The following is a 6,723-nucleotide window of genomic DNA, read 5'->3' on the forward strand; positions in this document are numbered from 1 at the left end:
TAAAGCTCAACATTCAGAAAACGAAGATCATGGCATCCGTTCCCATCACTTCATGGGAAATAGATGGGGAAACAGTGGAAACAGTGTCAGACTTTATTTTTTGGGGCTCCAAAATCACTGCAGATGGTGACTGCAACCATGAAATTAAAAGACGCTTACTCCTTGGAAGGAAAGTTATGTCCAACCTAGATAGCATATTCAAAAGCAGAGACATTACTTTGCCAACAAAAGTCCGTCTAGTCAAGGCTATGGTTTTTCCAGTGGTCATGTATGGATGTGAGAGTTGGACTGTGGAGAAGGCTGAGTGCTGAAGAATTGATGCTTTTGAACTGTGGTGTTGAAGACTCTTGAGAGTCCCTTGGACTGCAAAGAGATCCAACCAGTCCATTCTGAAGGAGATCAGCCCTGGAATTTCTTTGGAGGGAATGATGCTAAAGCTGAAACTCCAGTACTTTGGCCACCTCATGAAGAGTTGACTCACTGGAAAAGACTCTGATGTTGGGAGGGATTGGGGGCAGGAGGAGAAGGGGATGACAGAGGATGAGATGGCTGGATGGCATCACTGACTCGATGGACGTGAGTCTGAGTGAACTCCGGGAGTTGGTGATGGACAGGGAGGCCTGGCATGCTGAGATTCATGGGGTTGCAAAGAGTCAGACGCGACTGAGCGACTGAACTGAACTGAACTGATGATATTAAGCATCTTTTCATATTCTTTTAGGCCATTTATATATCTTCTTTTTCAAAGTGCCTGTTCAATTCTTTTTAGAGAAATATTAGACTGTCTTCTTATTACTGAGTTGTAAAAGTTCTTTTATATTTATAATAAAAGTCCTTTGTCAATATATATACTTGGAACATTTTTCCCCCAATCTGTGGCTTGTGTTTTCATTTTCTTAACAGTATCTTTCAAAGAACAGGCATTTTTTAACTTTTGTATGTGTGTTAGTTGTGTTAGTCGCTCAGTCGTGTCCGACTCTGTGACCCCATGGACTGTAGCCCACCAGGCTTCTTTGTCCGTGGGATTCTCCAGGCAAGAATACTGGAGTGGGTTGCCATTTCCTTAGACAGGCTAACTTTGGTAAGGTACAGTTTATCATTCTTTCATTTATGGTGTGTGATTTTTGAGTTCTTTTTAAGAAATCTTTATCTACTATTAATTACAATAGAGTTTCTCCTATGTTTTTAAAGTTTTATAGCTTTAAGTTTTACATTTCAATTAGTAATCCTATTTAAGGTAATTTTTGTGTGTTGTATGAAGTAAAGTCAAGTTTTTTGCATATGGATATCCAATTTTCCCAGCACTATTTGTTCAAGAGGTTTTTCTTTTTTCCATTGAATTACCGTGGCCACTTTATTTAAATACTGCTGCTGCTGCTGCTAAGTCACTTCAGTCGTGTCTGACCCTGTGCGACCCCATAGACGGCAGCCCAGCAGGCTCCCCTGTCCCTGGGATTCTCCAGGCAAGAACACTCGAGTGGGTTGCCATTTCCTTCTCCAATGCATGAAAGTGAAAACTGAAAGGGAAGTCGCTCAGTCATGTCCGACTCTTCGCGACCCCATGGACTGCAGCCTACCAGGCTCCTCCACCCATGAGATTTAAATACAGTTGATTCAATTTCAGACTTATATACTTTTCCATTTATCTTTATGTCTATCTTTACAGCAATACCAGACTATCTTAATTACTCTAACTATATAGTAACTCTTAAAATCAGTCAGTGTAAGTCTTCTAGCTATCTTCTTTTTCAAAATTGTTTTGAAAACCTAGATAATTTGCATTTCCATATAAATTGTATTTATTTATTTATTGGCTCTGCCTCATGGCTTGCAGGATATTAGTTCCCAGATCAGGCCTGAATCCAGGCCCTGGTAGTGAAAACACACAAGTCCTAACCACTGGACCACCAGAGAATTCCCTCCATATAAATTTTAGGATGAAGCTCTTGATTTCCTCAAAAAGCTTTTTATAATTTTGATTAAGATGCATTGCATACATGTTTAGGGAGAAATGGCAACAACATTGAGTCTTCTGATTCATGAATACTGTTTATTGTCCCATTATTTTATTTTATCTTTTTTGGCCTTGCCATGTGGTATGCGTGATCTTAGTTCCCCAACCAGGGACTGAGCCTGTGCCCCTGAAGTGGAAGCACAGAGTCTTTTTTTTCTTTTTTTTAATCGGAGGATAATTGCTTTATAATGTTTTGCTAGTTTCTGCTGTACAACAATGTGAATCAGTCATAAGTATACATATATCCCCTTCCTCTTGAACCTCCCTCTTACCCTTCCCAACCACTCCTCTAGGCTGTCCACAGAGCAGCGTAGCTCCCTGTGGGGCCTGAGCTCCCTGTGTCATGCAATAACTTCCCACTAGCTAGCTGTTTCACGTGTGGTAATGTATATGTTTCAATGCTACTCTCTCAATGCGTCTCACCCTCTCCTTCCCCAGTTGTGTCTGTTCTTTATGTTTCTATTCCTGCCCTGCAAATAGATTCATCAGTACCATTTTTCTAGATTCCATATATTAGGTTGTTAATATGCGAGACTTGTTTTTCTGACTTACTTCACTCTGTACAATAGACTTTAGGTTCATCGACCTCAGTTTAACTGACTCAAATGCATTCCTTTTTAGGGCTAATATTCCATTGTATATATTTACCACATTTTTATCCATTCATCTGTTGGTGGGCATCTAGGTTGCTTCCAGTCCTGACTATTGTAAATAGTGCTGCAATGAACATTAGCGTACGTGTGTCTTTTTGAATTCTGGTTTTCTCAGGGTATATGCCCAGTAGTGGGATTGCTGAGTCATATGGTAGTTTTATTCCTAGTTTTTTAAGAAATCTCCATACTGTTCTTCGTAGTGACTATGTCAATTTACATTCCCACCAACAGTGCAAGAGGGTTCCCTTTTCGCCAGCATTTATTGTTTGTGGATTTTTTGATGATGGCCACCCTGACCATGTGAGGTGATACCTCACTGTAGTTTTGATTTGCATTTCTCTAATGATGAGTAATGTTGAAGATCTTTCCCTGTGTTTCTTGGCCATCTGTATGTCTTCTTTGGCGAAAGAAGACCCGTTTAAGTCTTCTGCCCACTTCGTGATCATGTTGTTTGTTTCTTTGCTATTGAGCTGCATGAGCTGTGGAAGTGCAGTCTTAACTCCTGGACTACTAGGGAAGTCCCACTGCCATCATTTTCGATCATCTTTAAGCAATACTTTGGAACTTTCATTGGAAAGGTCTATATATTTAATAAACGTATCCTTAAGTATACATATATATATTCTTCACATTCATAAGAACATTTTTCTTGAGTTTGTAGCAAACACCCCATTTTGGGGAACCCCACAGTAAAGTGTTTAATTTCTGACTAAATGTACCCAAAAAATTTAAACAATCAACTTGATGTCTATAATAAGTGTAACAATGTGCTTGAGGAGTTAAGAGCCTCAGTGCTAGGCCTAAATACACACCCATCTAGATAGCTAACTCACTGGCTACGGGCTTTGCTTTCATTGCTCACCAACTTTGAAGACTGTTGTTGTTCAGCTGCTTAGTTGTGTCCAACTCTTTGCAACCCAGTGAACTGCAGCATGTCAGGCTTCCTGTCCTTTACTGTCTCCCAGAGCATGAGTGCTTCCAATGAATATTCGGGGTTGATTTCATTTAGGATTGACTGGTTTGATCTCCTTACTGTCCGAGAGACTCTGAAGAGTCTCCTCCAGCGCCACAGTTTGAAAGCATCAATTCTTCAATGCTCAGCCTTCTTTCTGGTCCAACTCTCACATCCATACATGACAACTGGAAAAACCACAGCTTTGACTATATGGACCTTTGTCAGCAAAGTAATGTCTCTGTCTAGTTTGTCATAGCTTTTCTTCCAAGGAGCAAGTGTCTTTTAATTTCATGGCTGCAGTCACTGTACATAGTGATTTTGGGTCCCAAGAAAATAGCCTTATAGAAAATAAATATAGATGAATAGTCAAGGATAATTTTCAGGTCTCAACAAAGAAAACCATGAAACCAGAGGAGAGCAGATGCTGGACCCAGTCAAGAATAGGAATCAGCAACCAGAATCCTAACAGGCTGCTATGCAGTGGGAAGTTGGAACTCAGGAGGTAACTTGACATTGTCCACATTAGTTTCGGCAGACAATTTCTTGCATCTTCTTGTATACCTTAAAAAGCTGAGTATTCCTAAAGGCAATGTCTAAATAAGTAATTGACAAAGTGATCTTAGTCCCATTGAGTTTCTTTTCATTTCTGTTTGTTTATTTCATTTCAGTTTATTTAATTTATTTAATTCTTACTATGAGCCAGGTGTTCTGCTAATTGATGGGGAGAAAAGATGAGTAAGGTAACATTTCTCTCCTCAAGGAACTCGCTATCTAGTGATAGATATGGACACAGGACCATATTTATTCTGATAAAATATACAACAATAGAGGAGAGCATTTCATGGCCTAAGAAATGAAAGGAGGAGGTGGGCTGATTAGATAGGGTCTCTAGGAGAAAATGATGCCTCATCTGAATCTTTGAAAAAAAAAAACAACTTTTAAAGAGCAGTTGTATGTGCCCAGCAACATGAGAAGAAGGTACAGAGATTTCCCATACCCCTCTTGCCCACCCACATGGACAGCCTCATCCCTATTGTAACAGAATGGCATCTTTGTTATAATTGATGAACCTACATTGACACATCATAATTACCCATAATTACTTTTATTAGGGTTTACTCTTAGCATTGTACATTCTGTGGGTTTGGAAAAATGTATAATGATTTGTATCCATCATTATTATATTACACAATATTTTCACTGCCCTAAAAATTCACTGTGTTCCACCTATTCCTCCCTCCCCTTCTCTCTCCAAACCCTGGCAATCACTGATTTTTCTTAATGCTGTCATAATTTTGCCTTCTCCAAATGTCATGTGGTTGGAATCATACAGTATATAGTCTTTTCAGATTAGCTTCTTTTACTTAGTAACATGCATTCAAGATTCGTCCGTGTGTTTTTGTAGCTTGGTAGATTATTGCTTTTCAGTGCTAAGCAATATTCTACTCAATGGATATACCATTCACCTGTTAAAGAATATCTTGGTGCTTCCAAGTTCTGGCAGTTATGAATGAAGTTGTCTTAAATATAAGTGCAGGTTTTCATGTGGACCAAAGTTTTCAACTCATTTGGGTAAATATCAAGAAGCTTGATTGCTGGATTATATGATAACAGTAAAAGTATGCTTACTTTTGCAAGAAAACACCAAACTATATTCCAAAGTGGCTAAACCATTTAGCATTCCCACCAGCCTATGGCACATCCTTATCAGCACTTGCTGGATTTTGACTATTCTAATAGATGTGTAATGATATCTCATTTTTGTTTTATTTGCAATACCCTAGTGATACACTTGCCTGGAAAATTCCATGGACAGAGGAGCCTGGTGGGCTGCAGTCCATGGGGTTGCTAAGAGTCGGACAAGACTGAGCAACTTCACTTTCACTTTTCACTTTCATACATTGGAGAAGGAAATGGCAGCCCACTCCAGTGTTCTTGCCTGGAGAATCCCAGGGTCGGCAGAGCCTGGTGGGCTGCCGTCTATGGGGTCGCACAGAGTCGGACACGACTGAAGCGACTTAGCAGCAGCAGCAGCAGTGACGTATGATGTGGAGCATTTTTCATATGCATATTTGCCATCTGTGTATTTTCTTTGGTAAGGAGTCTATGAAACTCTTTGGCCCATTTTAAAAATGAGGCTGTTTTCTTATTGAGTTAAGAGTTCTTTGTATATTTAGGATAATAGTCCTTTATCAGGTGGGTCTTTTGCAAATATTTACTGCCTCGTCTTTTTATTCTCTTGATATTATCTTTTGGGTACAAAAGTTTTTTTATTTTTAATGGAGTCCAGTTTATCAATTATTTCCTTCATGGACTGTGACTTTGGTGCTGTGTCTTTGGCATACCCAAGGTATTTTCATCTGTTATTTTCCAGAAGTTTTATTCTTTTGTATTTTTCTTTGTTTTTGGTTTTCTATAGTTTTAAAGTGGTATACCTAGGGGTTTTTTACATTTATTCTTCTTGTTGTTCTCTCATCTTATTGGATCTATGATTTTGTGTCTGACCTTAATTTGGAGAAATTCCCGGTCATTATTGTTTCAAAATTTCTCTTGTTCCTTTCTCTTTGTCTTCTCTTTTTGTATTTCTATTTTGCACATCTTACATCTCTTGTAGTTGTCTCACAATCCTTGGATATTCTATTCTATTCTTTTCAGTCTTTATTCCCTTTGCTCTTTGGTTTTGGAAGTTTCTATTGACATATCCCCAAACTCAGAGAGTCATGACCAGTCTACTAAAGCACCACAAAAGACATTCTTCATTCCTGTTACAGTGCTTTTGATCTCTAGCATTTATTTTTGATTCTTTCTTAGAATTTTCATCTCTTTTCTTACATCACCCATCCATTCTTGCATGATGTCTACTTTATCCCTTCGAGCCCTTAGCATATTAATCACAGTTGTTCTGAATTCCTGGTATGATCATTCTAACAACTCTGGTTAGATATCTGTTTCTGGTGCTTGCACTGTCTCTTCAAATTGTGGATTGTTTTGCTTTTCAATATGCCTTACACTTTTTTTAATTGCTGCACATGATGTACAAGGTAAAAGGAAGTGCTATATACAGGCCTTTAGTAACGTGATTGTAAGGTGTGCGTTGGGGT

This window comes from Bos mutus, chromosome 15, assembly GCF_027580195.1.
Source record: "Bos mutus isolate GX-2022 chromosome 15, NWIPB_WYAK_1.1, whole genome shotgun sequence".
Lineage (NCBI taxonomy): Eukaryota > Metazoa > Chordata > Mammalia > Artiodactyla > Bovidae > Bos > Bos mutus.